This window comes from Triticum aestivum, chromosome 2D (genome assembly GCF_018294505.1).
Source record: "Triticum aestivum cultivar Chinese Spring chromosome 2D, IWGSC CS RefSeq v2.1, whole genome shotgun sequence".
NCBI classification, from domain to species: Eukaryota; Viridiplantae; Streptophyta; class Magnoliopsida; order Poales; family Poaceae; genus Triticum; species Triticum aestivum.
Genome location: NC_057799.1, coordinates 363,444,314 through 363,450,764, shown reverse-complemented (window position 1 = coordinate 363,450,764; position 6,451 = coordinate 363,444,314). Strand labels below are relative to the sequence as shown.

Below are 6,451 nucleotides of genomic sequence, written 5' to 3'. Positions count from 1 at the left end.
GCAATTTATATATCTACCACTACCAGATTTGAGCCTTGCAAGTAACGAGTTCAAGGGGATTGACAGCCCTCATGCCCGCGTTGGGTGCAAGTATTTTCTCTTGTGTGTGAAGGTACTATTCACTAGGCTTTGGGTGATTCTCCTATTGGTTCGATAACCTTGCTTCTCACTAAGGGAAATATTTATCGGCTACTATATTGCTTCAAGTAGCAGTTGGCCGGTTGGGCGCACCAGTCGGACACAAGTGGACAACGAGTGCCCAGCCGACCCAAACGGACAAAAGCGGACAAATTGCACGTCCGTTTGGGTCAATGCGTTGGAGTTGCTCTTAGGGCTACTATTGGACATGCTCTTAGCTAGGTGCCATGCACCCCACATCATAAGAAGCACTTTGGTTCTCAAGTCTGGTTCTAGGGAGGAGTAGAAGGAGCCACTCTGGTTCTGAATACTGAAAGACATGCTCATCGGGAATGTCCCACACAGCTCGGAGTTCCTCCCTCAACGCATGGTCTTTAGTGTAGTTCACCACCGCATGAAAACAATTTTCTTCAGCACACTGTATACCCACATATGTAACAAATGTTGTCAGCTTCCAGGGACCTTCACCATTTGTTTCTTATATTGGCCAGATTGTCCGAAGCCAATATGTACCAAAAGCGGACGACAAACCTCTTTGTCGTCTGCCACCGATGGCAAACCTGCCCGGCAAAGAAAGCCACGGTAAACAGGTTCTTTGTCGTCTGCTTTCCCAAAGCGGACGACAAAGAGGTTGGGGGTGGACCATTACAACGTTGCCCTAAAATGGGCCCCACCCAACCTCTTTTCCGTCCGCTAGCGGACGGCAAATTGCACCTTTGCCATCAGCCAGTTCTTTGTCGTCCGCTTTTTGTGAGCTGACGGCAAAGAACTGACAGACGCCAAATTCTCTGATTCCGGTAGTGTGTCCAATAAAAAAACTAAAGTTTGTTTGGGACATGCGCTTTCCAAATCAGCGACGACATGGGCTCCTACCCATAGGTATTGTTACTGGTGCTCGCCATCTCCGAGTCAACATGCTTCAGGTTGTAGGAAACCCTGCCCACTGCTTTCAGAGTGCCACACATGGTTGTCCTCAAGGTCTCCTCTTGGTACTTTAACCTTCACAATCAATTCAGCATCATCTGGCCATGAAACTTCCCTTATCAAAGGTTCATTACAATATTCACCATCCGACAACAAGAAACCACACACGTTGACATCATATCCTTGAGCATCTCCTACTACCATGAATCTTCAGCGAAGTTCCATTTGGAATCTAATTATCCATCCAGACTCAAATATAATTACCGTTACCGACTCTCCGAATCCCTCTTTTTAAGAAGTTCCAAACCGATCTCTCTATTCTTGGGATGCTTCACCTGTAAAAACTGTATCAAGGGCATTGCTAGTTGGGTAGTACCCCAACTTTAAAAAAATGAGCACATAAACCCTCTACCCACTCGATAATCCTCCATGCCTGCCGCTCTAGCAAAGACTGGTTGAAGCACTTTGTGTCTCTAAATCCCATGCCTCCATGTATTTTCGGTTTGATCAAACGGTCCCATGATGCTCAATCCACTATCCTTTTGTGCATCTTCTCCCCACCAAAACTGCCTGATGGTTTTCACGTACTCCCTCCGTAAATAAATATAAGAGCATTTAGATCACTACTTACTGATCTAAAAACTCTTATATCTCTTTACGGATAGAGTAATCATTAGCCACGATGCCCAATGCACTATTATTTTCCTGCATCTTCTCCCAACCAAAACTGCCTGATGCTTTTCATGTACTCCCTCCATAAAGAAATATAATATCATTTCAATCACTACTTAGTGATCTAAACGCTCTTATATTTCTTTATGGAGGGAGTAATCGTTATGGTAACTTCAGGGAACTTTAAACACACTCATTGTGTATGTTGGAAGAGCCTGCGCCACTGATTGGACCAACACCTCCTTCATTGCCATAGACATGAATTATTTTCTAATCCAAGATCCACTTAGTGAATCTTTCATTGATAGGTTGGAATATTGCCTAGCTATTTCTCTTCAAACGTGCAGCTTTCCTAGTGTGGATTTCACCTCCTCTTGTCTTTCCACCTGCCGTCCTCTACTAAACAAGAGCAAGTATTTTTGTGAAGCTGACAACTATCTAGTGCACCCCTCAAATTTATGTATTACATTCTTCACAACCTCATATTGTTGTCGGTTTGCTTGGAAGAATAGGATACTGTCATCAGCAAACAATAGATGTGAAATTCTTGGAGGTGTTCTGGCGATCTTCAGGTCCTTTAGTTCCCCATGATTCACTACTTTCTTTAAAAACCCGACAAACCATCTACTAGTGATATCTGATCTTCGTGTCAAAAGAAATACAAGGTTTTCATTTGGCTTCACTTGCCAGAAAGTTTTCATAGCACAGATATGCTTCACTGCATGAATTTCTTCGTTGATGACTACTACTGTGTTATGTGTGGAGAATATGGGATGGAGATCAGAGAGCACTTATTTTTCAGATGTCTTTTCGCTAGAGCCTAGTCGCATTTCCTGACCAGCTGCGTCAACTGCATTTCCTGCCTAACAACAGACATTGCCAAACCATTCTATATAGAGGTTAAGGGGCTTCTTAGCTCTCAGTACTTCTATTTTCCTGCTTGTAATATAAACCAAAATCTATAGAAAGTATGCAGTAGAGTCCTACTATTTCTGTAAAAATAGAAATGGTCGCTTGTTTCATTTTTTTGTCTGTTTTGCTATTCCTCAGTGCTATCAGAGAAAAAGAGGGGTCACAGAAGATTGCAAAGTCTCCAATAAGAGGGGAAAGTGCCCTCTTAGATAATGCACGAAATTGCATTCATAATCGGTAAAATAATTTCCTGTCTACTTTTTCATAGAGCCCGTGGTTGGCAATCCTGTTTGGGTTTGTTTATTGATGTTCTCTTTGTTTAAAATGTACCCTTTGATTGCGGATGAGGTGTTGAAGAAGGAGGCCTGAGAATGCCCCAAATGTAGGAAGAAGTGCAATTGCAGCGTGCGCTGGTGAGAAATCTGAAGCTAATGCTTGACATAGGGAATTTCAGATTTTCGTTCTTGTTGATGGATCTCTTTATCTGGTTTATTTGGCAGAACTAGGAAAGGGGAGGCGCCGATGGGGCGAATGGTCCATGCTACCAAGAGGCCGAAGGTTAACCTAGTGCGAACTAAGAACAATGATGCTTTAAAGGATGAAATAGTTGTACCAAGGGGTACTCTCGTGACTTGCCTTGCAAGGATAGAGTTGTAGTTTGAGATGTTGGTGCTCCTATTCAATTTCTAGTGTTTTGTCACTCATTTGGCGTGGTAATTATGGAAATCAAATAGTAATATGTTTTACTTACAATTTTGTGTTGCATTGGATAATTGGTACATCTACTCCTCATTTCCAAATCTGGTTTGCTTTACCTAGTTATGGTTAGTTAGGTTCTCTGAGAATGTTGTCGAGCTAAAAATTATGTTGTTTTCTTATTACTTCTATCTTGTTAACACAAAATAGATCATCAACTTGAGGGGCATATTGTTTATGATTTCTTGCTTTATAATCTAAGGGAAGTTTATTTACAGTTTATTTTATAATCTCGTACCAAACTCGGTATATGTTTCCATAAATGAAAAAGTTTAACTGTTCCTAGCCGCGTGCTCGCTTTTAGAGAACTTTTCTTCTGTATTATAAATAGAATAATGTACCAAATGATGTAAGTAGATATGAGAAATAAGGAAGGGGCAACTAGAGCAAACTCTCAAAGACTTAACTCAACTTGAAGAGGTGTCCTCAGTTGTTGCTGACTTCACATAAAGTTGTTGTCCGTCATAGAAATTTGCAAAGATATGTAAGTATACTCCAAACTGTTATTTCCTTGTTGTTTTGCCCATGTGATCAATAACTGGGTAAATGAGGTTATTTTTTCTTAGCCGTTTTGAGTATCCATGACATGGAGACGAATGGATAAGATAAGTCGGCGAGTACATCACTTTGATGTTACATACAAAAGATTTCACCCTTCGTTGCTTAAATCAGGGGGTATCGGGATATAAAAATTTGAACCCTTCTCGTAAGCTGGAGGTGCTGAATTGTGTGTGTGACGAGGCATTATCTTTTGAGTAAGTACAGGGTATTATATTTGCTAGAGTAGTTCTCTTCACTATTGTCAAATTAATTATCTTGTTACTTTGTTCAGAAAGTTGAGAAGCTGGATGGCATTAAAGATAGAGAATCTGTGGCGAGAGAATAATCAAAGTTGCAACTAGAAAGGTATTTATCTTGGGAAGTTCCTTTTTTGTGTTCAATACTTGGTTGACATTAATGATCATAGGTTTGGTGTTGTGTCATAGCAAAATGAGCTAACAGGAAGATATAATGACATGGCTAAAACAATGGAAGGAGGAGAAACTGCTAGCAATGAGGAAGCTAATAATATCCTTTCTCAAATAAAGGAAGGACAAGAAGTCAAGTAGGCAGTACGGAATGGTCTATGGAAGTATGGCTTAATATATCTTCATTTACTGTGTTCAATTTATTTATCTTGGTTCATCTATTCGGTTCTAAATCTATTTGATATCTTCCACTTTTGTTTATTATATTATTTCATATTGCCGATAGTACACCATTCAAAAGTGAAAGGTATCAAATAGACTTAGAACTGCACAGATGAACCAAGCTAAACAAATTCAACGCAGGCAATGAAGATATATCAAGCCATACTACACAGACCATTCCGTACTACCTGCTTGACTTCTTCTGTGCTTCCTTTATTTGAGAAAGGATATTATTAGCTTCGTCATTGCTAGTAGTTTCTCCTCCTTCCATTGTTTTAGCCATGTCGTTATATCTTCCTTTTAGCTCCTTTGCCTAGGAAACAAGACAAAACCTATGATCATTAATGTCAACCAAGTGACTTGACCATAAAAAAGGAACTTCCGAAGATAAATACTTTTCTGGTTGTAGCTTTGATTTTTTTCTCTGGTCACACATACCCTATCATTAATGCCAATCCAGGTCCTCAACTTTCTAAACAAACTAACAAGATAATTAATATGACAGTAGTGAAGTGAACTACTCTAGCAAATATGATAGCATGTACTTACTCAGAAGATAATGCATCATCACACGGACAATACAACACCTCGAACTTACAAGAAGGGTTCAAATTTTTATATCCTGATACCCCCCGATTTAAGCAGGGAAAGGTGAGACCTTCTATATGTAATACCAAAGTGATGTACTCGCCGACTTTTCTTATCCATTCATCTCCATGTCTTGGATACATGAAAGGGCTAAGGAAAAAAAAACCTCATCTACCGAGTTATTGAATGCATGGAAAAAACAACAAGGTAATAGTAGTTTGGAGTATACTTACATACCTTTGCCATTTTCTATGACAGACAACAACTTTATGTGAAGTTCAACAACAACTCAAGAGACCTCTTCAAATAGAGTTAAGTCTCTGAGAGTTTCTTCTTGTTGCGCCTTCCTTATTTTGTAGATCTTCTTACATCAATTGGTACATTATTCTGTTTATAATACAGAAGATAAGGTCTCCAAAAGCAAGCAGGCAGCTACGAACAATTAAGCATTTTCATTTAGGGAAACATATACCAAGTTTGGTGCGAGATTATAAAATAAACTCGTAATAAACTTTCATTAGATTATAAATTGAGAAATAAAAAACAATATGCCCCTCAAGTCGATGATCTATTTTGTATTAACAAGACAAAAGCAATAAGAAGACAACATATTTTTTTAGCTCAACAACATTCTCACACAACATAACTAACCATAGCTAGCTAAAGCAGATCAGATTCAAAAATGGGGACTAGATGCATCAATGACCCAATGCAACACGAAACAGTACATAAAACATATTACTATTTGCTTTCCATAATTACCTCGCCAAATCAGTGTCAGAACTCTAGAAATTGAATAGGAGCACCAACATCTTCAAATTACAGCTCTATACCTGCAAGACAAGTCATGAGAATACCCTTGGGTACGGGTATTTCACCCTTGAGAGCATCATTTCTCTTAGTTCACACCAGGTTGACCATCGGCCTCTTGGTAGTACAGACCATTCTCCCCGTCGGCACCTCCCCTTTCCCAGTTCTACCAAATAAAATTAGATGAAGATATCCATCACAAGAACAAAAATATGAAATCCCCCATGGCAAGCATCATCTTCAAATTGCTCACTAGCCCATGCTGCAGTTGCACTCCTTCCTACATTTGGGGCATTTACAGGCCCCTTCTTCAACATCTCATCCGCAATCAAAGGGTACCTATTAAACAAAGAGAACATCAACAAACAAACCCAAACATGATTGCCTACCACAGGCTCTACGAAAAAGTAGAGAGGAGATTATTTTACCTGTTACGAATGCAATTCTTGCATTATCTAAGA

The 6,451-nt window shown here is 39.6% G+C and overlaps 2 pseudogenes; one reads left to right on the top strand and one right to left on the bottom strand.

The window, feature by feature from the left end:
- The first annotated feature begins 3,177 nt into the window (after positions 1-3,177).
- Positions 3,178-4,161, top strand: LOC123055792 (uncharacterized; annotated as a pseudogene).
- A 976-nt stretch (positions 4,162-5,137) lies between these two features.
- LOC123055791 (uncharacterized) lies at positions 5,138-6,125 on the bottom strand (annotated as a pseudogene).
- Between the last annotated feature and the right edge of the window lie 326 nt (positions 6,126-6,451).